The following is a 27,659-nucleotide window of genomic DNA, read 5'->3' as shown; positions in this document are numbered from 1 at the left end:
TGAGGATTTCTGAGTCCAACTCAGCATAAGCTGACCAAGTGAGAAGAGGAGCTGTTTGCTTAGCTGAACATAGGCAGTGTGACTCCAGGTACGAGACAGCAGCTCCAGGGAGTGGAGAGTACGGGAGGTGGTTCTCAAAAGCCATTTCAGGGAGTGGAGAGTATTGGAGGTGGTTCTCAAAAGCCATTTCAGGAATTAGCTGTGATTTTAACAGCTCGTGTTATAGAATCAGACTGAACTTAAATTGCATGAGCAAGTAGGGAATGTTGCACTTCTTAGTCTTTAACCATTTGACTTTGCAAACTTACTATTCCTTAATTACTTTTTAATGCATAATATAAATATAAATTTATAATTGAGAAAATAAGAATTGTGTGGAATAAAATGAAAAAATGTTAGTGAAAGAGGATTATATTTTTAGAGTAAGACAGTGGAGGGAAGGTTCTGTAAGAGGTATTTAAAGTTAAAAGGTAAAGGCGAAGCTTTGGAGAACCGCTAAAGTAAAGAATAGACTGCAACAGATTCAGAATTTAGGGGGGCACCAGTGAGCGGACTGAAAGGGGGGATCGGAGACTGATTAATGCAACAAACAAGGGAAAAAGAACTTGGCAAATGTGAGAGAGAGGCTGCAATAATAACAATTGATATTTAAAGAGAAGAACAAGAATTTTAGCTTCCTGGATGCAATTGTAATAGTCATTCTAAAGGAAGAAATGGTAAGATGAGTAATGAGTCTTAAGAAGATCTCATCACGCAATCTTGTCTTTGTGCAAAATAAGGGTGGATCTGTCCCGTCTGTAAGGCCCTGTGTGGCACAAGTTTTGAGACTCACAGCATGTGAGTGAAACTGCTGCTTAGCATATCCTCCCATCCTCCTTTTAGCTCAGTGAAGCCCTGGTGGAAAGATCCTGTAGTAAATCTGGCTGTGTCCTGTCCTGGCTGATTTTTCCAAATGGCCCTTTAGCATATAAAGTAGCAGTATTTTAATCTACTCTGAAGGAACTGATGTCCATGGCACACTCCTCATCCAAAAGGAAAGGACAAGCTTCCAAAAAAAGCAACTCTGTTCACTGCTAAAACAGGCTGAGACACTTTGAATGAAACTGAAGAAAAATGCCCTTGCTTTGATAATGAAAAGGTGTGCAAAAATTGATTTTTCCATTTTTTCTATGAAATATATATCAAAATGCTGTCAAAAACATTGTCAAAATTATTTGCAGCACAGAAATATTTTGATGACTCTTAATAATTTGATTTTTAAATTACTTTTTTAAATTACAAGAAATTTCTTCAAAGATTTTTAAAAAGCTGTCCAATTTTAAGCCTCATGAAATAGAATTTGCCTCACAATTTTGTATTTTTGCATTTTTTCCCCAGCCATCTCTAAACACCATTAATAACCAGTTAGAACCCACACTGTGGATCTCACTAAGATAAAGCAGAAGCCAGATTTTCAGTCAAAAACTGCTAATTGCTTTCCATACACATATACATATATAGCACCACCTTGATTTATGTAGGCTAGTGGTGCAGTTTCACAAACGGCATATGCATTGTTCCCCTGTGCTTCCCACTACACGTATCACTCATTTGATTGCACATTCAGCTAGAGGAACTTCTTGATCCAATAGAAAATTGGCTGATTTTTAGCCACAGGAATACTCTTGTCAGCATAAGAAAGGTGATAGAAATGCATAGCCAGTTATGCAGGAGACGAAAGGACCACTACTTCTGGCAGCAGCTTTATCACACAGCAGCTTAAGCTAGTCATGAAACCACATCCTAAACCTTATCAAGCCTGATCTCATTCAAGCCCCTTTGTATGACAAATACCAGGAAAATGAAGGAGAATCATCATACTTTAATAGAAAGAAACAGACTTGAAGGTTCCTGTATTTTGAGGTCCTCTTTTTCAACACTATTCTTAAAAACACCACAGCAAGAGATCTTTACCCTGTGAATAAAAAGAATCTCATTAAGCAACATTTGATTTACCAAATCTAATACTTGCTTCACTACTAGTTATCAAATAGGTTTTTTTAAGATTCTCTAACGAAAACCTTGAAAGAAATCAGATTTAAAAAGAATAAGGAGCTTTCTTTATATGCATGCATACATAAAGATGCTGCTCCAAAGTTAGGTTACTGTAACACGAGAGGCTAGGCTCAAGCAACTCCCTCTTGCTGCAGTGGAACATCTTTTTCCACTTCTTCCTTCTTGAGGCTGCTTGGTCCTGTAGGCTGTCTTTGTGGGAACTGTGGTACCTAGTCTGACCAGTAAGTCACTTCAACTCACTAAGCTGTCAAAAAGCTATTTTTTTTTCTTGCTTAGCTTAGTAGATTGGAGAACAAAAGTTACTAATGGCGGCAGGCCCCCTGACATAGCTGAATGTCATAGCTGGCAGCTTTTCTCAGCCAGTGTCACTTAACCAGCAGGAAATTATGCTATTTTAGACTTGGATTTATACTTGAGGATAGTATAGAATAGCTAGTGGTAGAACATGATCTTGAATTACTAGTTGATTCAGTCTGAATGGATTGGAAAGTAAATAAAACCAGGTCTGTATCTAAGCCAGTCTGTGTGGTTTCAATAAGGAACATTTTGATAAACTAAGGGACCTAGTTAATCAAGTCAAATGGATTGAGGAGGTCAGGAGTTTGGAAGGAATATGGTTTGCTGTTCCTTCAAGGGGCAGATGCTAACATGGCACAAAGCTGCACACTAAGTTAGTAGGAAAAACCAGGGGGTTTCATGCTGTGATGTAACTATATGAAAAAATAACTCAAAAAGTAAATGAGAACAAGAGAGCCTTCAGGAAAAGAAGGACCGACCAGCAAAAAAAGGTTTTGCTACAGATCAAGATGCCAAGGGGTAACATGAAATTTGCCAGAGTAAAATGAGGGAAATGGTAGCAGGTAGTACTGAGGAGGAGGGTGTCAGACTGGAGGGTGTCTGCTAGCAGACTTCTTCAGGAGTTGTTCTTGGGATTGATCTTACATTTGGCACCAAAGATAAAATACGCTTATTGCATTGGCTACTTTCACAAAGCTAGGTGGCATTATCAACACAGTGCTGCAGTGGGATGTCCTCTGGACAAGCAATGAACAACCTTGACAATTGAGCTAATGGAAACAAAACAAATTGCCATAATACAAAATGCAATGTCATGTACTTGGTGGCTAATAAAAATCTTTCTTTTAGCTAGGAACTTCCCAATAAATGACTGGAGTAGAAAACAATGTAGGTACTATTAGAATGGTAGTTGGTGGCTATCTAATGTAACTATGCAAAGAAGTAAGTGCACATCTAAAATTGTGGTATTTCCTGGAGATAAGGAAATATTAATGTATTGTACAATGTATCACTTCAATTTAAAATTAAATATTATGGGAATTTGAACCCATATTCAAGAGAGAGGAACTCAGACTGGGAGAAATGGAGATAAAGACTAGTAGAATGATCAGAGGAATGAAGATCTGCTGTGTGAGAAGAGACTAAAAGATCCTTGTTTAGTCTAGCTAAAGGAAGGCTGAGAGGGAATATGATTACTGTCTAAAAATACATCAAGGGGTAAACACCAGGAAGGGAGAAGAGCTATTTAAGCCAAAGGACAAATACTGGCACAGGAACAAATGGGTTCTTGAAAAAAAATTTAGTCTGGAAATTAGAAGGTGGTTTCTAACACCCAAACAATGAAGTTCTCTGGAGCAGATCTGTAAAAGGAGTAGGGAGTAAACATATCAAACTACCTTTAAGATGGAGATTGAAAAGTTTCTGGAAGGGATTATATGACAGTTTCCTGTAATAGCAAGGAACTGGACTCAGTGACCTAGGAAGTCTCTTCCAGTCTTAAGGTCTTGTATTCTGTTTTGCACTGTCATTTCTTCTCCATAGAGACAGGAAATTTACACAACTAAATCTCTCAAAGTTTGAAAAAATAATAATGAATTCTACACAAGTAAAAATAATTATGATTGTAAAGCTCCCTAAAAGGGATTTAAGAATAACACTGTATTGGATAAGCATTACAATCTTAGTCTTTATTGTATCAGTATGTCTTTTGAGAGGTTGCCTAGTGTAGAGTGCTAGTTGTTCCTGACTTTTTCCAAATTGCAATATGGAATATGGCACAAAGGTTTCATGCCATTTCAAGGCATATTATATTATGCAATGAATAGTAATCTTATAGTATCCATTGGATAGTGTATATTGTCTCATTATTTGACCTTCTGAAAGATCACTTTTGGTTAAATAAGATGACTGCAAAATAAATAGCTGCATTCAATTTATTTTTAGATACATATTGATTTGTTTATAAATATTATGAAAAGTATATGTAGCTCAGAAACCATAATGAAAACCACAGGTAATGTTTTGTAGAAAGTAATTTTTTTTCAATTTTGTATAGTATGGGGTCTATTATGCACCATACAAACACATATACACATATAGTCCCTTTTCCTTAAGAGCTCTAGTTTAAAGAATATCTGAAATGCCTAATGAAATTTAAAAATCAGAAAAGCAATAGATGGAATATTATAGAATAAAAATAAAATGATCAGGGTGTTATTGACCACAGGTGTTTTAAAATCCTAAGATTCTTTTTTTACTTCTTTCTTTCTTCTACTATTTTTTAATTGTATTGGGAAACCAAATAGTAGACCAGAATTCCATTATGTCATGCCCATACAAATACAATAAAGAGACACTAGTCTATGTTCAATAGATAAACACACTTTTTCCACATTTCCTTTCTCCTTGACGGAGAAAAAAATGTCAAGGTAGACTGGGGCTAGGTTGGGGCAAACAAATGAGATAAAGGATAGGAAAGAAAGAGAAATGCTGGCAGAAATTGTAAAGGAAAAAAATAGGGAAAAGGATAAATAAAATCGTGTGAGGCAGAGAGTAAAAGGATTGTGGGGAAGGACAGGATAGAAGTCAGCAATGACATAATAAATAGAAATTTGGGGGTTACATATTTTACTAAAGATTAGATTCCATTTTCACTTTCACATGTAGTGGAAACAGACATTTTTGCAAACCTATGTTTTATTTGCATTCCAAACTTTTTTTTTTTCCCAAGCCAGTCTCCAAATCAGTTGTAATAAATGGTGTTTTATTGAAGAGTTTCATGAACCACTACTTTCCAAATGTTACATGTAGGAAGTACTGAAAGACATCTTGTTCAAGTATTTCCTCTTCATTCTTGAGAACTCACAATTCTAGACACTGAAAAACTTCTGCTTTCAGTTTTATTGATGTAAACCCAACCAGTGTTCATGCAGAAGAAAAAGTTCTTCAGTAAATGGAATACGCTTACTTCTAAGGCTGGAATAAATTCCACCATTCTTTTTCATAGATAAATACTGATGATAGCAGGAGGTATCTTTAAATTATGTATGTTCCAGTCCTTCAATTTTCTATGCATTGTTTTAAGGTTGGCTTAGTACTGTTCTCAAGATCCCTGCTAAGACATAAACTCTCCAAAATTTATCAAATATCAAATTACTCCTTCTCATTTCAAATTCTGTTGACCGCTTTTTGACACAATTTTACTCCATAACACATAGAAGGGTGTCATTCTTCATGTTAGTTTTTGATCATTCTTTTGGTTCAGTTTTAGCTGAATTTCAGTTGATTCTATCTACTAGCAGTCAGTAAGTTAGAACTTCTACTGTGAAGTTGTTGACATCAGGCCTGTCTACGAAAGTAATGGTGCGGAGACTATAAATACATCAGTTTCAGATCTACGGTATTCATGAAGAGGATTTCACTGCTTAGTGTTTGGGCTAATGTTAGCTCTTTCAAATCATAAAACAGAATTACTTGATCTGGGTCATTTTTTTAAAAAAAATCTCAATTATAGATGGTTTCACAGATGAAGAAGAACTTACTAGGTGTCTTTTTGCCTCACTTTCTACTGCTGTCAATTGAAAAATTAACCGAAAAATATGTGATTTAATCCATTATTTTTGTCTGTGTTTGAATATATGAATTCAAAAACAGGGTTAAGTGTCCATAGGGGGACTAGGGTTTACTAGAATTATAGTTTCATAAATTAAATACATTCCAGTACAGTTCCAAAACTGCAAGCTAAACATTGACTGTTTTGTTCAAACTGCATATTTAAAATGTGAATGAAAATGTTTTACATTGCTATTTAACTAGTCCTAGGCAACAGCCAAGTAATATCTATTGTTAGGGCAGTGGAAAAAGCAAGGTGCTCTCTGGTTATTTTTATTTTTTTTTGAATGACTAAGTAAGAATTATAGGTTTCGCCAACATGTTCTAATTCAGAAAAGCACTCATTTTCTACAATCCATTTCTGTCAATCAAAGCTCTCAAAAACAGGTGCTTAAGTCTTAATTTTTTGTTGAACTTCATCAGTGCTTAAATGTTTACCTATAAGCACTGTTCAAGCACAAAGACATTTTCCTGAGACATGCAGCTGGAAAGGTATGGAAAATATGTAGCATGACTTAAAATGGCTTTGACTTTCACCAACTGAGAAGACATAGAAGGCTAATAAAGGAAATGGTCAGGAATCAGCTGACCTGATAAAACACATGATATTTAATGTTGAAATTTCAAGAGTTGTCTGGTTACCATCAATTTAATTAGCTGGCCACTGTTACATCGTAGAATGAGGTTTATAAGTCTCCAGGGCAAATTTGAAGAGACCTTCAAAATGGGTTTTGATTACTTTCATTAACATTTTCTTTCTTTACAGGCGTTGTGGTACAGCTATTCCACCAACTCACTGCTTGCTTTCAGGCACGAGCAATGGTGGTGCAAGCGCTGACACCATGGCTGTGAAGTAACTCTCGTCCCCCCACACCAAGAAGCCCTCTAAGCTTCCTCACAGAGCTAGGAAAGTGTGAAAAAGAATCATTAAGTCCAATCACCAGCGTACAGTGTGTCCTAGAGGTGCTTGGTTTGAGTTTGTTGACTAAAGTCTGGGTCTCAGAGCAGGGCTGTTAAGGAAGGAGATGTACCCTTATGACAACAGAAGATACAAAATTTCTGGTCTTTCCCACACATGAAGATTATGAACCGAACTCATCAAGGGTGGCAGAGGAAGAAGCCAGCCCTCAAGTGCCTCCTGCTCCGTCCCAGGGCTGATCCCAAGGGGGCTGCGAGCGCTGGGTGGGAGCTCCCGGCCGCGGCAGGGAAATGGCGCCAGCGGCGGGAAGCCGGCTCCTTGCACACGCCAAAGGCGCTCTCCAGGGCGCCCGCACCGCGTGGCTGCCACGAACTCCTACCGGCTGGAGAAGGCAGGGCGGGCACTTGCTCTCTCTTTCTCCCTCTTCTGGGCAGAGGAGGAGGAATAAATGGGGCAGGGCGGGATTAGCTAGCAAGACGGCAGGCTGAGCTCTCCAGGTCCTCGAAGAAGCAGGCGTGAGCGCCATGGCCGGGGAGCGGGGACGCAGCCGCGCAAGGGCAGCGCGCATCCTCCATTTTGGCGGAGGGCGGGCGCAGAGCTTGGCTCTCGGCGCCTTGCTCCCCTCGTCGCTCTGAGCACTCCTCCCCACCCCGCGGCGCTGCCCGGGGCGCCCTGCTCCTCTTCCCGCGGGGAGCGGCGCAGAGGCGCCTCAAATGGACGCCCTGCTGCTCCTCACGTTGGTTTGAATTGGTCCCAAGCTCCCCGCAGCGGCATCCGACAAAATGGAGGACGTCACCACTGCTACCACCACCACCACCACCAGCAGCTCCTCCAGGAGCCATGGCGGCGGCTGACATGCCTCCCTCCCCCACAGCGGGTGGGGGCAGGAGGGCGGCGAGGAGGCTCTCCTCAGAGGTGCAGGCTGTAGGTGTGCGGGAGAAGCCCTGTCCCCGGGGTATGCGCACTCTCTCGCTTTCCTGGGGGGAGTGCTTCCATTATTCACACTCTGTCCCTCATGGAAATGGCCCCAGGTTCACAGTCCCGCTGGGGGAGGAGTGGGGCGGGACCTGCAGAGGGCTATGCATGGGTCCTCCTTGCCCTACTTCTGAGCGATGGGGGAGGGCACAGGGCAAGAGGGAAAGATCAATCCATGCCCCACGGCTGGGGCTGTCGTGTCCATGGGGACTAAGCGCAAGGCTGGGATGGGTAGTACAGTCTCCTCCCCAGCAGATGGCTGGAGGAGCATAGCTAGCCTAGCACGGCAGCAGCGCAAACTTCTGCAAGTTGCTGCTGTCAAACAGCTGTACTGGGAGCCCGAGCGCAGCCTCGCAGCCCTCAGACACGGGTAAAGTGCTGGTGGGCAACGATTCGGGTTTCCCAAACCTGATGGATCAAAGTGGGAAGAACTCCAGGCATGGCCAGGAGGGAGATTGACAGTTTATAGGGTCAACCGGCTGCGGGCGGCTCCGATGGATGGGCAGCCCAGCCAATGAGCTGGCGCAGCGCGAAAGCCCGCCCTCTGGGGGAGCCAATGGCGGGCCGGGGGGTGGCCCTTCCCCAAGCTCGGTTGGCCCTGTTCCTCCTCCCCTTCGCTAGCAGCTGCGCCTAGTCCGGGACTGGACCGAGTTAGAGTTGAGGCGCCGGAGGAGTAGCGCAGAGTGCGTGCGTCCCCCGCGGGGGGGGTTCCGTGCCTGCGAGCGGCGGGGAGCTGGGTAAGGTGGGGGTGCGGGGTGCTGTGCCTCAGGGGCGGGCTGGCGGGCGGCTGGAGGCGCAGAACTGCCCCCAGGGCGGGGATGGCAGAGGCGCCGCCGTGCCTCACGGCTACCCGGGCTAAGTATCCCACTGTGCCGCCGCCGCGCCGCCACCTCGGGCGGCGGAGCGGGGGCGTCGGGCGCCGCCGGGGGCCGCCCCGCAGATGATCATCGCGGCCCGGAGGTGGGCGGCGGAGGCAAATCGGGGGCGCTCGGGGGCAGTGGCGGGGGGGGCAGGGGCATTTGGGGGGAGGGCTGGGTCTGCTTTAGCGCCTCCTCTTTTAACTCCCTCCCCGCTTTCCCCGCCGGGCCCGCGGCTGTTGTTCTGCCCCGGTGCCTTTCTCCCGCCCCCCCCTCCACCCACCTCCCCCGCCGCCCCCACTCCCCCCGCGGGTGCCTCCCGCCCCTGCCCGGCGCCGCGCTCCGCGGATCCCGCTGCCGGCGCTGCTCCCCTCCCGTATTGTTTGGCTGGGTCTCTCTAATGGCGGACAGGAGGCGGCAGTGCTGCCGGCCGACTGCAGGGGGGCAAACCCGAGAGCAGGGGCAACTGCCGCGGGAGCGTGCGGGGGGCCGCGGCGGCGCCGCTGAGGGCTCCGCGCCCCCCGGGGCGCCGGTTCAGGGCTGCTTTAGGCAAGTTAGGCAATATTGCCTCCCCGCCCTGGGTGCCGCTGCCTTTTCCCCGCACTCGCTGAGGGAAGCCCCCGATGCAGCTGCGCCCGGGGCGGCTCCTCGGAGCGGGTTTGCTTGAGCAGTGCCCCACAACCACCGGGGAGGGCAGTTTCTTTTTTATTTTTTCCCCTGTTGTTATTATTTTTAACCTTTGAGATTAAAGGGAAGTGGTTGGTGATGCAGGCCGTACCTGCCCTGGCCAGACGAGGGAAATGCTGCTTGGGGGCGCTGCCCGCTCCTCGGTGCCCCACGTAACCCCATGTCTTTCCCTTAGGCTCCAGCCCAGTTTGGTGCAGCCTTGGCAGAGACCAACAAGGAGAGGGAGCTCTATTGTGAGTGCTATTTACGTATCTATTTCTGCCTCAACTAGACCCCCTCAGGGAGGGCTTGACCCGCTGCCACCCGCTGTAGTCTCCGGGGGCTGGGGTAAAAGGAGAGGCCTCCAGCGGCGGGTGCAGCAATTCCTGGGTCCAGCAGCTGCTGCCCTGGGGCGAAGCCCCAGTAATGGCTGTGAGGCGGCTCCTCCTCGGGGTGGGCGCTGCTGCTGCAGACATCGCTCCTGCAATACCAACTCCGACAAGCAGACGACGACGGGCTGCTGCCTCTGCTCACGTTACCCGGCTCAGGAGAGAGGGGGAGGGCACATTTCGGGTGCCCTCTAGAGTTTTAGAGTGTACATTAAAATCCATAACGAGATGGCTTTAGCCATTTTTATTTTTTCCGTCTTTCTCCAGTCCTGTATCTTATAGATCTTGAAGCCAAGAAGGGGAGTGGGAGGTTTAAAATAACCCAGCAATTTGTGGAGTGTACTCCAGCAACAGGCCTTTGTGCACTCAAACCAATTCTTTATGCTTGTGGGTTTGCTTGGGTGATTTTGTTGGGTGTCTTTGCCTCTTTGCATGCCTTGGCAGTACTTCTGAGCTCTATGCTTTGCCCCTTCCCCAGAATGCTGGAGGTCACTAGGGAAACCCACGCCTTCTTAGCAGTGATCCTTTTCAGTGCCTTCGTCTGTATGGGATTTTCAAAGCAGATTGTATTCTCTGTTGCGTGTTAGGTCAGCTAAGGAGAGACCAATTATCAATCTCTGTACATTGGACGGGGGAGTAGTTTGATACTAAGTTGCACCCTTTAAATAATGTTCTTTGAACACCTAGTGGAAAACAGGGATTCTGAAATTACGAAGTAGCGCAGTGAGGGCAAAAGTAAGACGGTGGCTATAGGCATTTTAGAGGCTCATGAGTTTGGATGTGATTGTTGTCTGCAGGCTCTCGTCACTAGAGGCCGCTGCAAAAAGCCTAGATAGGCCTGAAAGATCTCGTTAATAAACGTGCAGCACACAGAACAAAACAAAAAAGGAATGCGTACTTTGCGCTTTAGGTTCTTGACTTGGGTACAGGAGGAACTGAGGTTTTTATAATATTCTCAACCACTTGCATCTTGAATTTTTTTCCTTACCATTTAACATAATAGATATAATAGATTTTTCAAATTTACATAGCTTGCAACTTCTTTTGCTGTTTTCTGGTGGCTTACATATGTATGAAGGGTAAATGATTCTCTGCATAACACTACTGCTTAGGAGGAGAGGCATCAGATTTGGATTTATTCTGAACTTCTGAAATTGTCAACCTCATGAAGGGCACTTAGATTTGCATAGCTTGTTATTAATAATAACATGATCTGTTCTAATTTTTGACTTATTATTGCACTTTTAAAAAATTTAGTTGTAACTTTTTGCTTTTTTTTTTTGTCTTGGATGTAAGGCTACCTTACAAGAATTTTACTTCTGAGTCATTATACATTCTAGCTTAACAACTATTCTGTTTTGTTATGATACTACTTATTGCTAAAAAGATTATTTCTGTAATAGCAGTGACCAACACATATAATACTTTGGAAAGAGGAAGGTTACTGTCATGGAAAGTAGTGAAAAAGGATATTATGTGCTGATCTGAAAAATACTGCAGCTATGAGTGGCTGTGTATGCAAAGATGAGACTATTGCCAAGAACAACTGTATGACTAAGATCTAGTAAACCTGGATGAGTAGTTGATGGCTGGTTTGTGAACTAGACCAGTCTTTTGCACAAAGGCTAGGTGGCACATTGTCCTCTACCAACTGTGGTGGTACTGCCTTTCTTTTAGCACATGGCGGGAGGAAAAAGCCTATCATATGGCATGTGATAGGCCGCATGGTTTCATGCGGAAATGTATTCAGTGACTACTGCTGCATGATCATCTCTTGGAACCAAACTTAGCTGTGGTAATTTGCAAAATAAAGGTGATGATGGAGCAAATCACTTCTTTTTTTCTTAAATAAGACCGTCTTAATTATAGTATCTGCTACATTTGATGTACATTGCTAATATTAATCCTCCTTGACCTCAGCTACCTGATTGCATTTTACTGTTGCTTTGGAATGATATGGTAAGAGGGATTTGCATCAGCAAGAATGTACAAGTGCTAGTGAAAAAGTGGAAGTGGGTTTTTCTGTCTTACTTGCAGAAGTTCTGCAAGTATGTGGAGGGCAGTGAGACCAAAAGTAATACAACTTGCTTCAGACTTTTGCTGGCTTTCTTTCCTTATCTGTTACTTTTTTTTTTTTTTTTTCCATCCAGTGCTGTCATGAACAGCCTCACATTGTTACACTGGCTTTCCTGTTGTTTTCAAGGACTAAATGGAGAATTATTGAAGTTCCATCTATTTGTGTGATAGTTGGCAACCAATTAATATACCCTGCAACAAGAACAGAATGAAAAGTTTTGTGAAGGTGTTGTATAAGGTGTTATTACTAATGGAAAATCCACTGTTCATGGAGAACAGTTATTTTGTTCCAAGAGAACTACACATCACAAATAACAACGAACTCAACCTAGCTGTGAAAAAGGGTTAAGATTTGAAGTTCAGAAGACTTGAAAAGACTGTAAGCTGCCTCTTTGGAAGTGTTTGAGGTAACACTTGCCTCATGATGCTCTTAAAACCCTGTATGCAGTGTGAGTTTTGTCTACTAAAACACAAGTTGGTTTATCTCAACAGTTGAAAGCTGCTTTCCCCTTGCCCCTGTTTCCATAACTCCTTTTAACATTAAGCTTTGTTTTATGATTTAGTCTTACTAGGCATATGGTCCAGAAAAATAACTGGGTTTCTGAGGGGTTAGAGTTCAGAGAGAACTTAGACTACAAGTATGGAAGAGAAGCTATCCTGCATGTCACTGATAAATATTACTGGCAGTAGAAGTTAATTTAGTATATGAATGATCCGCTGAATTTAGATCCTAGTATCAGAACTCTTTGTTTTTGACCAACATTTGTGAGTTTTTTGACAGTCTTTTGTATTTCTAAGAGAAATTTTAGAAGGGAGTAGTGTGAGACTTTAGGGATGCAGTGGCATGGTACATCCTCTTCAGTTAATACATAGACTATATAGATTTAAACTCAGCTTCTATGTACTTCATTAGATTTTTGGCAGTTTAAAGATTTCTTTTATAGAGCTTCCAGGAACAATCAACTTTCAGAGGAAAAACATTAAATTTTAGTGGAACAGAGTTTCACAGGTTAATAATGGGGTTCACAAAAAAAAAGTGTGTGTGTATGTGTGTGTGTACGCACCTGTAGGGATGAGAACATCTGCAGTTGCATTATATGGGATCAGCTGAAATTAAATGTTTTTAGTGTTCTTCAAGGCTTAAGCCAATCACTGCCTGTCCTTTATAGATTTATTAGATCATAGTTGTCCACTAAGTACTTCATGTTGATGATTACTGTGGTTTACATGTCTCAGAACAAAATTATTTCAATTAATGGTTATAATACAGACAATGAATTCAAATTTTACTAATCTAGCATACAGAAAGTGAGAAGATTTTTCTGTCTGTGATCAAATAAGAGTTTGTGTAGTAACATGGTCAGTTCCAGTGCATTTCTGAAGTTGCTCTTTGATTGAAGGATATTTACTCCACATATGCTTGTTGTAATGCTTAAACGCTCTGTATCTTCTCTCTGTGGTTCCCAACTGTTTTGGAGCTACCATCATCATTACATTCTTCTCTGGCTCTGCCACCGTCAGCCACAAGCACGATAATCTGATGAGGGTTGCACGGGCTCTTTCTTGAGGCAGGGGATTCAGAAATAGGCATTTGTACATGTGATGTGCCTAACTGCAGTCCTCACTTGAAAAGTGTTTGGGCATTACCAGTGGTGCCTACTTGATTGTTTGGGGAGCTCTCCCCAGCCAGATTGAATATCAGTAATGAAAGATGATTAAAAAAAAAAAAATCTTGTTTTCTTTGAAATACATACAGAGTACCTACTTGGATAAACTGTGCAATATGGTCCATAAGGTTTTTACCCTATTAATAGTATTGGAATCCTTTTATTTGTATTACTGCAACATCCAAAAGCCGTAATCTTTGTGTACCTAGTACTGTACAAAAATCTATCAAGGCATAGTCCCTACTCATTGGAGTTTTCATTTTAACACTTACTGGTACATGTTAAGCAAGATATCATCTTAACTCCACCTTTTCTGCCATGTAATAGATTATGTAAAGTAGCAATACACATTATTGCATGCTCTCGTAATTCATAGGACAAGAACTGATTACCTACTTGCACCATAGCTCACCAATCTAACTCTCGGGGACTCAGAAGGAAAGCAGATCATTACAAGAGGACAGGGGCGTTTATGGAAGAGTTCATACAGGTTTCAAAATCCATTTTTCTCAATTCTTTGTGGTCTTGAGAGATGGTATGGAGGAGGAAAAGGTCAAATTGGATATAACTGGTTGCATAAAGGACAGGGGAAACTTTTGTAGAAATATAGTTTTAATTTGTCTTTATATTGCTATATTTGATGGCTTGCTTCAAGCTAAATCAAAATCTGAACTAAACTGTATTTGTGTGCAAGAGATAATTTAACTTGTGCTTTTTCAGTGCACATTCACACTATGATTATGATGCTATACTAGTGAAAAAGTGTATGTGTAGTGAAAGTATGGTGCTAACCCAACAAATCTACTTTCAGCTTGTAAGTGAAATTTTGAGCTTGTCAAAAAAGAATACCAACTTTCCTATAAGTCCACCTTGAGACGCCTTAAATAGACCACAGACAAGATTTTTGAATTAGCCGTATTGTGGCGCACAGTCACCGGTCATCCTTAGAAACACAAACTTTTTTTTTTCTCCCGCAGACTTTTTATTATATATATTAGCCTGTTGTTGTCCTTTAGCCTTTTCTGTGTGCCGTAAAACCACTGTGAACTTAAAACAAAAGAGCACTCATGATGCAGCTGTCTGCTCGTTGTTGTTGTTGTTGTTTTTTAAGCTTGGGGAAAACCTTACTTCTTTCTGTAGTTCTTTTTCTTTAGATCACTGCAAGACCTCTCCAGTTTTGCATTTGTCTCTAGTACTCCATGAAATTTCTGTATAACTTAACTCACTAATCTCATTCATAAACTCAACTATCATCTCTGTATGGATGACCTTCAAATCTTTCTCTCTTCCAGAGTTGCTGCCTTCTATGCCAGATAAATCTCAGTATGTACTTCTGACATCTCTTTGTGGATGTCTGACCTTTAGCTCAGGCTAATATTCTGAAGCCAGTCCTTCCTCCCTCAAAAGGAAGACAGTCTGTCCGTGCTGTCTCTCTGTCACTTGTGGACAGTGTTGCCATCAGGTCTCTGCATCAAGCCTTTAGTCTAGCCATTGTTTTAGACACAAAGCACCCTACGCTGTTAACAAATTGCACATTCTTTGCCCTAAATAGTAAACTGTATCTAATTTTTTTCACATCACTAAATCTTGTATCTTGTCTTTAATCTCTGTATTTTGTGGTAATGCTTTTTCTTACTGGTTTGTATAAATACGATTTTTTGTTCCATTGATTTGGGTTCAGAATCCCAAAAAAGCGTTTTGCTAGCTTTTTGCTTTGACAATCTGGTCTGCATTTTATATTTTATGACAATAAAAGTAACAAATACTTTTAATTTAAAGGTACGACTTAACTACAAAGGGACTTATCTATCATTTCTTGTTAATGAGATTGAGTGCTGTTTAGAAGGCTGACGATGTGAGCAGTTAAACACTTTAGTTCATTCTCCTATGATTCTCCTCATACTTGGAAAAATTCCCTGTGTACACTCTTTAAAGCAATCATAGCCTAGTAATGCAGAACAAGCAAACTTTAGGAAACGGTCTACTAAAAACAAAATAGCTTTCTTCCCTCTACCCTGACACCAAAACACCCCATCCTTAAAACAAGATCCAGTTCTAACCATTGTTTATGGTGGTGTTTTTTCCTTGTGTTCTCCTTCTCATTTCTCTCCATCTGTTGTCCCTTATGTTTAGGTTTTCTGCTTTTTGAACAGTCTTATTCTGTGTCTTATTTCCCCCCCTCCTCCCTTTTTTGTGAAAGGGTAAGAAGGCCTACTGTTCTGTTACACCTGAAATGATTACCCAGAATTTTATTTGAGCAATAACTGATGAGTAATATATCAACCCATATACATTAAATATTTTTCTTTTTCTTTTTTTCTAAACTGGAAGAATAGATTGACAGTTACTAGGCATCTTTTAAGTTGCTATTAGCTAATACATCTCTTAGGATTTGTGGAAAAATATTCTTTTAGGTGAGGTTTTGTTTTAGTGTATGATGCTTCATTAAGTTAGCCAAACAATGTCTGGAAAAGTAGAATAAGAGGTTCCTATAGTACAGACAATTAAAAAAATGCAAATTGGAAGTGACAGAAAATGGAGAGAGCAAGGGAAGTTTTTTTTTTGTTTTTTTTTTTTTTTTTTTTTTTAACAGGATGCAAATGTTGAGTATGTTGAATTCAGGACTAGTCCCTCCCACTCTAGTACAGGAATACAGGATGCAAATGTTGAATACTGACCTGAGACTGTTGCCGTTGCCACCCCTGTTGGCTATCCGTGTTTACTTCTATCCAGAGAATTACCAAATAGAAACACTGAGATGGGGTCGCTAATGTTGTGTATGGTACAACAATTATGATTGAACTTAAATGCATTGTTATTTGATAATTAAAAATAATTGGAGAGTTCAGAGAAAATGTACAAGCATGACTTGAGTAGAAAACATGTTTTGTATTAACAGATTTCAGAAATTCAACCTTTTCCTCAGTTTGACTAGATTACAATGAGACTTAATCCTTACCTGAGAGACACTGTGTGCACAAGAGGGATGTATTAAATAGTTGCATGTTTTTTTTTCCCTCTTTCTATGTTAATGCTGATTTTTACTTAAACAGTGCAAAGTCAGACAGGGAATAGCGTGTAGCCTTTAAGCAATTAGGATAACTAACAGTTGGAGTGACTTATTGAGGTATCTCTTTCTTTTTTTTTTAAGTAAGGGTTTAAAGAGGATTTGAAAAGCTCACCATTAGCAAAATGTATTGGAAGTTTAGGAGGTATGGAATATACTTTATGCAGTTACAGATTTGAACTCAAGACAAAATGTTGGCCTAGAACAAATGTTACATAATTTTCTTGGGGCTGATTCAAAGAAGCAAATATGTTTGGTTGCATGACCTTTTAAACCCACCTAAATCAGGGTTATCATTGTCATCTTTTCTTTGTACTAGCACTGGCCTTCTCTATCTTTGGGAGATGTAGGTGTGTTTCAGTTTAACTCCATAAATGAACACATTCTACCCCCTCCCCCCCCCCCGTTGTAAGTGTTATGTAGCCCACCTCCTCCCCCCCTTTTTTTTTCTTTACTTCAGCTTTCTACCACGTTAGCTCTGACTGACTGTTAGATGACATGAGCACTTGATGTAAATGGGAGAAAGGAAAGAGTTGATTAAGGGAAGAGGGGCAGAGGAGTGGGAAACTGACACCACAGTTACCCTGTCCTACTCTGGATGTTGTGGGACTGCAGGCTTAGCAAATAGAATATGTATCTTGTATGTGATTAAAATAAAGCTGCTACTTACTTTTAAAACTAACTGAATTTTTTGATTCTATAAACTAGTCTTGATTACATAATGTAGTTTATTACCGACCAGGGAGTGCAGCTGTGAAAACCTGTTGTACTTGCCATGCTGAACATATCCATTCTTGCAGTGGATCCCATTTACTGTCAACCTCACGTCAACGTAGCACTTCAGCTTTTATTTTTTTGTTTGTTTTCTATTCTTCCCCTTCATATTCACACCATTAACAAAATGATATAAAGATTTTTCTTTCCTTTGTTATTCTATGACTCCATTTGTTCTGTTTGCTTGTAGTTACCTGAGATTCCCTCTGATATCTAGCACAGTATGCAAGTACTTCCTTGAATTCTGTTTTTCTTGTTTTGAATTACCAGATGTGTTGAATGCTAGTCATTGAAGGCAAACTGTGTTGAAGAAGTTTGTCTGTACTTGGCCAAAAGCATTAGGTTGTTAGCCAATATTTGGGTATTTTTCCACAATGAAAAATGTCTGTTCAAGACTGATAGATCTTAAGTCAATTTTCCTATCAGTTTTTAAAGTAACCAGGTACAAACATCTAGTTAGCTCACAAACTATGAGGCATAGTAGTTTTTCATCCATCTCTTTTTGATGTCAGGTACCAAGAAACCGCATGTGTCATTAGGCAGGATGGTTATCAGCTATCCACGTAGAGTTACTTGTTTCAGGAGAAGTACATATATAGGAGTAGATTGCCTGCTAGTTTAAAATTAGAATACCTTAAGCACAAATGAAGAATAAAATTGAATATGCTTATTTGCAACCAGTAAAGTGTCATCTTTTGTAAATTGTAGGGCAGCAATACAGGCTGGGCACTGACTGGATAGAAAGCAGCTTTGCGAAAAAACTTGGGAAGTCCTGGTGGACAGTAAGTTGAACACGAATCAGTAACACACCCTTGCAGGGATGAATATGAACAGCATGCTGGGCTGAATTAAGACTCTAGCCAGGAGACTGAGGAAAGTGATTGTTCTCCCATATGGCACTTGTTAGACAATATCTAGAATGCTTTGTCCAGTTTGGTATTGGTCCCTCCCACTCTAGTACAATTAAGACATTTACGTACTGGAATGAGTCCAGTGGAGAGCCACCAGGACGGTTAAGAGGTCTGGAGCACGAAAACAAAGAGAGGCTGAGGGGCCCAAATGTATTTGGTCTCGAGAAGAAAAGACAGAGGGGAGATGTTACTGTGGTCTCGAACTATTTAATGGGAGGATATAGAGAAGACAGAGCCAGGTGCTGATTGGATGGCAGGGCACAGGCACATGTTGCCACAAGGGAAATTGAGTGTGTATGTATGAGGAAAAGAATTTCATAATGAAGATAATCAGACACTGAAAGAGGAGGCTGCCCAGAGAGGCTGGGGAATATGGATCTTTGTAGATGCTCAAAATAGTTGGATATGATACTAGCACCCTGACTTGACTTTAAAGATGGATCTCACTTCTAATTTTCACTGCTCTGAACTGGGATGGAATTTGGTAAGATGTCTTCCAGAGGTCCCATTCAACCTCAGGAATTTTATGATTCTAATTAAGTTTGCAGTGTTTAGGTGTTTTAATATCATTTAGTGACCAAGATGTTCCCTATAGATATGTGATGTACTGTTTTTCTTTTTCTTAAAACCAAATCATGTTTTACAGGAACAACTAACTTCTTAATAGAATTATTATTACTCTAGCAAATAAATTAGTCTGTTTCTGGATGTGCAGATCTGCAGGATATATTGGAAGTAATAGATATTCTCTCACACCTGAGATGTCTTTTCCTCTTTCCTGACCATAGTTTGTTTTTGAATTTCAGGTTACACATTATAAACTACCTGCAGTTTCTTGTAAGTTTACGAATTTGAAAGATGGCATGCTACTTCTATGGATTAGGTGTTTACTGATCAGTATAGGTACTATAATCATAATAATTTGTATCAAAAGGTATTCCTGATGCAATTATCTCTCATATGAAGAATACAGAAATAGATTATTTGCTTAGAGCCTTTTCTAATTTATATCTATAGTACTTCTAAATTTGCAAAATATACTGTAATACATTTGTTACCTAAGTGAACTGAATACTTATATTTCCTAGAACATGGAACATTTAAATGCTGTTTTTAAAGGGTATTATACATGTTGTATATCACTATCTCAATTTAATCTCTCAAATGTTAGCAAAGACTGTGGGCTTCATAGATTTGAATTTGGAATTAATCTTTATTAGTCCCCATGAAATAAGTGTAAGGTGTGTTTTTGAAGTGTGTACTGTGATCCAGTGATACTTAGTTATCAGTGGCCTGATTAATTTGGTTGCTCAGTCTTGACATACAAATAATTGTGCTATTCTCGGGTCTGTTTCTCTTCTAGTTGGTCAATATGTGTTTTTTTTTCCTTAATATTAAGATATGTCAGATAAGTTTATCATCTTTGCATGCTATATTAAGACCACTTTCTACTTACTTCTTTATTTTCCTTTTCCAGTGTTTTTCTTGTCGTTTTACTAATTTCATATCTTTAGCGTAGTGTTTCTTTTCTGTGTTACCCTAATGCTTCCTTTCCGTTTAGGTCATCTTCGAAGTTTCTTGCTGTAGTCTAATGTTCCTGTGTGCGTTTGGACATAACTTCTGTGGGTCCTTGTTTTTTCTGTTTTTTTTGTCTTATTCTACCATTCTATTCAATTTATAATAAAGTAAATACTAAAGCAGCATGTTGTTGCTTGAGTAGTAGAAGATAACTTACAGTTTACCACATCACAACTTACTGCTTTTAAGATTAGAAGTTGTTCCAGGCTATTGCTGATCAGCACCTTTTCATGATTAAATATCCATGAAATATTTTAAAAGTATGTGTATGAAGGGGAATATATATCAGTATTGCTATCTTAAACCTTATACATAGTCAATGGTATGATTTGCATTTTCCATGAATAGCTAGGCCAGTTGTTGTCTATTTCCCCATGAGTAATCTTGAAAATGTTATGTGGTAGGTATGGATAGGCTTGTGTTCAAAATTCACCCTGAATAGACTGAAATTCAAGACTGACCTTGAGTTACTATTCTGTTCATGCATATAGGGTGCAATTTTCAACATTGATCAGGTAGGAACACCAAACTAAGAAGCTGTATTAAATAAAGATATTAAAATAGCTTTATTTGCATTTGAATTTTCAGATATGTACCTGAAAATTGTTGGTTAGAAAGCAGGTGTCAGCATTCACATGTAACATTTGATAGCTGCAGTACAGGTAAGGTGCTTAGATTATACTGAAGTCTGCACTTCCCTGCCTCTCACTTTTCAGTGATCTTTAGTTTGCGTGTAAATAGTTTCTCTTGAATAAAAATAACTGCTTTGTTTCTTTCACTATGTAGATGCTTGCTTTCTTTTTACTGGTTTTGGTGTTATGGTAAGTAATGAATTTTAGTAAGTTAATTTCTTCAGTCCGTATCAGTCTTTTGACAGTCCTATGGAAAGAATGAAATTTGAAGCAGATTGCTTCAACTGAAACTTAATGAACTTACTGAAAATAAACTATTCTAAGCCAAATGATAGAAGAGAACTGCAAAAATCATAAAAAAGACTTGTCATCTCATTTGCCATGAAGATCCTTTTTAAAACAAACAAAAAACCACCTTCCATTAAGACTAACAATAGTATTATGGCATAGGATAGTATTCCATGCCATTTATGAATCACAACGGTTGAGGTTCGAAGGGACCTCCGGAGATCATCTAGTCCAAACCCCTGCTCAAGCAGTGTCACCTCCTGTTAGACATGGATTGCATCTAGGTGGGTTTGAATATCTCTAGGGAAGGAGATGCCACAACCTCCCTGGGCAACCGGTTCCCTAACAGTAAAGAAGTTTTTCCTCATATTCAAATGGAACTTCCTGTGTTTCACTTTGTGCCTGTTGTGCCTCTTGTCCTGTTGCTGGACACCACTGAAAAGAATCTGGTTACATCCTCTTGACAACACCCCTTAATGTATTTGTATACATTGATAAGATCCCCTCTCAGTCTTCTCTTCTCCAGGCTAAAAAGGCCCAGCTCTCCCAGCATCTGCTCATATGAGAGATGCTCCAGTTCTCTGATCATCTTTGTAGTCCTACACTAGACACTCTCCAGTAGCTCCAAGTCACTCTTGTACTGAGGAGCCCAGAACTGGATGCAGTAGTCCAGATGTGGTGTATGTTGGGGGGGGATATCATCTCCCTTGAGCTGCTGGCAACACTCTTCTTAATGCACCCCAGGAGACCATTGGCCTTCTTGGCCACAAGGGCACATTGCTGGCTCATGATCAACTTGTCGTCCACCAGCACTCCCAGGTCCTTCTCTGCAGAGCTGCTCTCCAGAAGGTCAGCCCCCAGCCTGTACTGGTGCCTAGGGTTATTCCTCCCTAGGTGCAGGACTCTGCACTTGTCCTTGTTGAACCTCAGGAGGTTCCTCTCTGCCCAACTCTCCAGCCTGTCCAGGTCTCTCCGAATGGCAGCACAGGTGTGTCAAACACTCCTCCCAGCTTGGTATCATCATCAAACTTGCTGAGGAGGCACTCTGTCCCCTCATCCAGGTCAGTGATGAAGAACAGGATGGGACCCAGTACTGAGCCCTGGGGGATGCCACTAGCCACAGGCCTCCAACTAGACTCCACGCCACTGATGATGACCCTCTGAGTTCTGCCTTTCAGCCAGTTCTCAATCCACCTCCCTGTCCACTCCTCTAACCCACACTTCCTGAGCTTATCTCGGGGGATGTGATGGGAGACAGTGTTGAAAGCCTCACTGAAGTCAGGCTTCAACAACATCCCCTGCTCTCCCCTCATCTACCCAGCCAGTCATTCCATCATAGAAGGCTATCAGATTGGTTAAGCAGGATTTCCCCTTGTTGAATCCATGCTGGCTACTCCTGATCACCTTCTTTTCCACATGCTTGGAGATGACATCCAGGATGAGCTGTTCCATCACCTTTCCATGGGTGGAGGTGAGGCTAGCCGGCCTAGAGTTGCCTGGGTCGTCCTCCTTGCACTTTTTGAAGACTGGAGTGACACTGGCTTTCTTCCAGTCCTCAGGCTCCTCTCCGGTTCTCCATGACCTTTCCAAAGTGATGGAGAGTGGCCTGGCAACAACATCTGCCAGTTCCTCAACATTTGTGGGTGCCTCCCTTTGGGGCTCATGGATCTGTGGGTGTCAGGTTTGCCTAAATGATCTCTAAGCTGAGACTCCTTGACCAAGGGAAAGTGTTCCTTTCTCCAGGAATTTTCTCTTGTGCTTCTAGGGTCAGGGATTCTTGAGGGCAGGCCTTAGTGGTAAAGACTGAAGCAAAGAAGGCATTCAGTAACTGCCTTCTCTGGATCCTTCGTCACGAGGGTCCCCAACCCATTCAGCAATGGGCCACGTTCTCCCTAGTCGTCGTCTTGCTACCGATGTATTTGAAGAAGGCCTTCTCGTTATCCTTGACATCCTTTGCCAGACTCAATTCCAACTGGGCCTTAACCTTCCTTGTCGCATCCTTGCATACTCTGACAGTGTTTTTATATTCCTCCCTAGTCTCCTGTCCCCTCTTCCACGTTCTATGTGCTTTCTTCTTCTGTTGGAGTTTTGCCAAGAGCTCCTTGCTCACCCATGCAGGTCTGCTGCCCCCCTCTGCTTGACTTTTTACTCATAGGGATGCACCCATCTTGAGCTTGGAGGAAGTGATCCTTGAATATTGACCAGTTTTCTTCTACCTTCCCCCTTCCTTCTAGGGCCCTAACTCCTGGGATTCCTCCAAGGAGATCCCTGAGGAGGCCAAAGTTCACTCTCCTGAAGTCCAGGGTTATGATCCTACTTATTGCCTTGCTTCCTCCGTATAGGATCCTGAACTCCACCATCTCATGGTCACTGCAGCTAAGGCTGTCCCCAGGCTTCACATCTTAATTCAGTCCTTCTTTGTTAGTACAAGGCCCAGCAGCACACCTCTGTTGGCTTCTCTACAACCTGTGTCAAAAAGTTATCATCAGTGCTATGCAGGAATCTCCTGGACTGTTTGTGCCTAACTGTCTTGTCTTTCTAGCAGATATCAGGGTGGTTGAAGTCTCCTGTGAGAACCAGGGCCTGTGATTGTGAGGCTACTTTCAGCTGTCCTTGGAAGGCCTCACTGACTACCTCTTTCTAGTCAGGTGGCCTGTAGTAGATACCTGCAGCAGTGTCCCCCGTGTTAGCCTGCCGTTTAATCCTTTCCCATAAGTTCTCGACTCGCCCTTCATCCACCCTGAGGCAGAGCTCGATCCATTCCAGTTTCTCTCTCACATAAAGAGGAACTCCACCACCTCACCTTCCCGGCCTGTCTTTCCTAAAAAGCACATAGCCATCTATGAGAGCATTCCAGTCAGGTGAGCTATTCCACTGTGTCTCTGTAACTGCAGTGAGATCATGGCCCTGTGACCACACACAGATCTCCAGTTCATCCTATTTATTCCCCATGCTGTGTGCGTTGGTGTACAGGCATTTCAAAGAGGTCGTTGTGCATGGAGGTTTCCGAGGAGGGGATGCAAGAAGATGTCTTGTAGCCGTGTCTCATATGCACTTCCCTGGCTGCATGGACCTGCTGGAGGCTTCCCGACTTGAGCTGTATTTTGCTAACTACCCTGTCACTATAACCCTTCCCTTCCCACATCTTTCCTAGTATAAAGACTTGCTTTATCCAAAAAAAAAAAAAAAAAAAAAAAAAAAAAAAAAAAAAAAAAAAGCAAGTGGAAAGCAAGTGTTTATCATTTGCTCATTATTACTTCCAGAGTTGTGCTTTTATTGTAGTCATAAATTGCGTTGGAAAGTATTTTCTGCATGTTTTTGTTTCTAAAATGTTAAGAATTCGTATCTTCTATGGAAATGTCCTTAAGTTTGCATTTTACCTTAAATTTTTGGCACAAGTGAGCATTTTGAGATTCCAGAGTCTCATCAGTGTCCCTCTTGTGAGATGGCTGTCAGAATAGTAAATGTTTAGAGGTTGAAGCAGTAATGCTTTATTGAGTTTCAGGTTTCAGTAGCATCTCTTGACTGAAGTGATGAGATCTCAGGCTTTTCTAATGATGATACTCAAATAATCAACTGATTTAGATTTTTGAACGTAAACTTGAGTCTCCTATTACTGAAAATTTTTGCCTGTCTTCTGGAAAGCAACAATATAAATACAGTGATGGATTAGTGTTATATGTTATTCAGGCTCTTTGTTAAAGAGTTACAATTACATTTTCTTGAAATATATATTGCTTGAGGTTGTGAATGTGTGTTTAGCTTTAAGTATACAAGTACTTATGTTGAATTTGTTAGCATGATTTGTGTGAAAAGCTGATTGATGTATTTGTCATCGTGGCGTTATCTTAGCATGCTAGGCTTACCTGAAGTCTTAAAAATTTCAGATGCCCTACTGATAATTAATATGATCAGTGGATACACATATGTGCTGGTACTCAGTCCATCTTGTTGTGTTGATGTGCTTTCAGCTTCCTTGTTGTTTAGCACATGCATTTTGGAATAAGACTTTTTTTCACCTGTGAATTGCTGTCAGAGTAGTGCCCTTCAGTCTCTGGCTATCAGCCTGTCATAACTATTCCTTTCACAAAAATGATTTCTGCGCTCAAGTTCAAAGCTGTGGCACCGACCTTCTAATGTTCAGGCACAGCTATTAGTGTTGCTGCACAGTGAAAGCAGTTTGGGGAACTGATGCGGTGGAAAAGACTTCAGAAGAAAGGACTTTGTCAGTTGAATCAACTTTGGTTCTGTATGTGGGTGCAGAAACAACTGTGCTACATAATAGCACAAGAAATAGTGATATGGGGTGCAAAAAATTCTCTTAGGTAGTATCAATCATGCAGAAATGTCTAGAGAAACATAGCTCGATTAGTAGATAAGACCTGGAATGCTGTTGGGGATTAGAGGCTATAGTTGAGGGAGAAGGCTCATGAGTGTTTTTATAAATACACAATCATACTACTATGTCATATTGGGAAATTAGCTCTTGGGGGAGTCAAAGGCAGTGGAAATTTAGGATTTACAGAAATTAAATTATGCAAGGTGGGATTCTATTTTAACATTCTCCCTCATCCCCAGTATTAGTAACTAATGCTTTTAAGAGTTAAGTACTTGCGCTCCTTGCCTGCCACATTCTCCCTTCAGGGGCTTAGGAGAAAGGATGGGGGTAGCTAGATCTTAATTCTTGAGAGACTGTGGATCTAGTAAGTAGGTGGCCCTTTAAAAAGATTAAAATTTTTGTTGTAGGCTGTGAGGCAGAGGTTGTGGTAAATTGGAGCAGCTACGTATCTGAAGCATATCCTTGCTTAAAGTGTTAAGAGTTGATGACTAGATATCCCTCAGGAAAGACAGAAGGAGCAAACACAAAATGCTGAAAGTATATAGTAGAATGTTTAACAAACAGGATTTTATTGTGTGATTATCTGCAGTAGCAGAATTTTATTTTTATGTCCTAGGAGGACCCTACAAATTTATTGTTCCTAACATAGGAGTCTGCTCAGATAAGCTGTCCATGCATACAGTGTGTATTATTTGCTGTATAATTGAGATTGCAGTAGCAGCATTCATATTTAGTTTAAAGCTGATGTAAATTGTAACCCTCTAAAAATACTTGATTACTTTTTGCTATTCACTAGCATTTTCAATGTTTTTGGGTGAGTAGAGTGAAGCTATTAGACTGCCTTCAGTTGTAGAGTAAAAGAACTGCTTAAAGGTGATTTTAATTGGTATGTTTTTACTTTGTGTTTGGGGTGAACTGTGGCATTCATTTGGTCAGCCATGCGGGTTCAGTGCATGGATTATACCTCAGAAAACCATAGTATTGCATTTGGTTGTGTAGGGAATGTAACTTTTCTTTTGTATATAAGCATATTATAATTACTCTACTAGATTAGAGTAATTGCTATGCTAGGTTAGTAGACAGTTCAGTAATCTGTTTGCAGCAGTGAGATCTAGGAGTAGGAATCTGGCAGGTCTAGTGTGATTTTTATGCAGGTGTATTCTTTTTGGCTTTCAGCTGCTGGCTGTTTAAGGAGTTCCTGATTGTACAGTTGCATTTGGGCTGCTTTGTTTAATGGTCCTTAACACATAATAATTTAATGAGTTTGTCCAATCTCTATTTGAACTGGTTGCCTTTTTGGGCTTTGTAGCATTTTGTGGCAGTCACTTTCACAATTAAGAAAATAAGATTTTGCAGAATAGATTATTAAATATATGTAATTGTTGTGTTGACTGTCTTTATGTTTGTATATTATATAAATGGGCATAACTTTCCATTTATTTTCTATATTCTTTGTTTTTGCAGATTTATCATCCTTTCATCATCAGTTGTCTGTCTTTTCCAAAGAGAAGACTTTTCTTTTAATATATGTGGTTCATGTAACTCATCTTTTTTTATTCAGGAATGACCTGAATATCTCTCTTGATTTTAAAAACAAACAAAAACAAACAGAAAACCACACAGTTCACCAACTTCTTTAATACATAGCAGTGGATGTTTTCTGTATTGTTCTCTCTCTCTCTTTTTTTTTTTTTTTTTTTTTTTTAAAGAATTCCTAACATTGTGTTTTTTCTTTGGTCATTGATGACTGAATGGGTTTGTTGAGACTGATCACAATCTGGATCTTAGCCCTCTGATTTAGAAAAATCATTGTGTTCTCCCTGTTTATTGTTGTCCATCTATCACCGATGATTCTTTTGCCTGTTATTCTTTCTAATTGTTCAGCATTGCAGGACTCCTCTGCAGTTCTTTATAATAAGTTTCTGTTTTCAATTGCTGCAAATAATTTTGTATCATTAAGAAAATGTCACTTTGGTAGTCATCCTTCGTTATGGTTGATTTATATATCATGCATTGACCTATGGCTTTTCCTTTTAGGACCTTACTGGTCGCTTATCTTTCTTGTGATAGCAGGAAATAATGCATGATTTATTTCTTTATCTTTAAATAATTACAGATCTTCAAGAGGACCCTTTCTCTAATCTTCCAGCAGTTCATTTCCACTGCGGTCTTTGCTGGGGAACCTTGCTGAATGCCTTTTGGAAATACAACTTCTCCAGACAGATTTAATCAGTGTTGGTCCACAAGCATGTGAACGCTTCAAAAGAGCTTTCCAATAGCCCCATAAGTTGCAAAATACATGTTAATTCTTTCCCATATATTATATTTTGCTGTAATATATTTATTCAGCTATAGTTTCTGTCAGTTTCTTTAATGATGGATATGGGACTATAGTCTCTATCTGGGCAATTTTCATCACCTTCTTGTTTAAGTAATTGGTTATAGATACTGAATTATAAAATCAGTGACTGTCTTTAGAAATCTTAAGCAAACGTCCCATGGCCCTGATGATTTCTTCTAAAATCTTCTTCTATTAGCGCTTCAATATGGTATCTTT

General features: G+C 40.9%; 1 protein-coding gene across 9 annotated transcripts in view; it reads left to right on the top strand.

The window, feature by feature from the left end:
- Positions 1 to 8,504: 8,504 nt before the first annotated feature.
- ZMYM2 (zinc finger MYM-type containing 2) overlaps positions 8,505 to 27,659 on the top strand; it is a 94,668-nt gene continuing 75,513 nt past the window's right edge. For 8 of the 9 annotated variants that reach the window (XM_062567220.1, XM_062567224.1, XM_062567223.1 and 5 more), the window contains exons 1-2: positions 8,505 to 8,595; positions 9,578 to 9,635. The gene's annotated coding sequence lies outside the window, so the exon portion shown is untranslated. The remainder of the gene's footprint in view (positions 8,596 to 9,577; positions 9,636 to 27,659) is intronic. The other variant, XM_062567226.1, reaches the window with a different exon arrangement.

Source organism: Rhea pennata, chromosome 1, assembly GCF_028389875.1.
Source record: "Rhea pennata isolate bPtePen1 chromosome 1, bPtePen1.pri, whole genome shotgun sequence".
NCBI lineage: Eukaryota > Metazoa > Chordata > Aves > Rheiformes > Rheidae > Rhea > Rhea pennata.
Note: the sequence above shows the minus strand (reverse complement) of the source record. Positions and strands in the feature narration are given on the sequence as shown.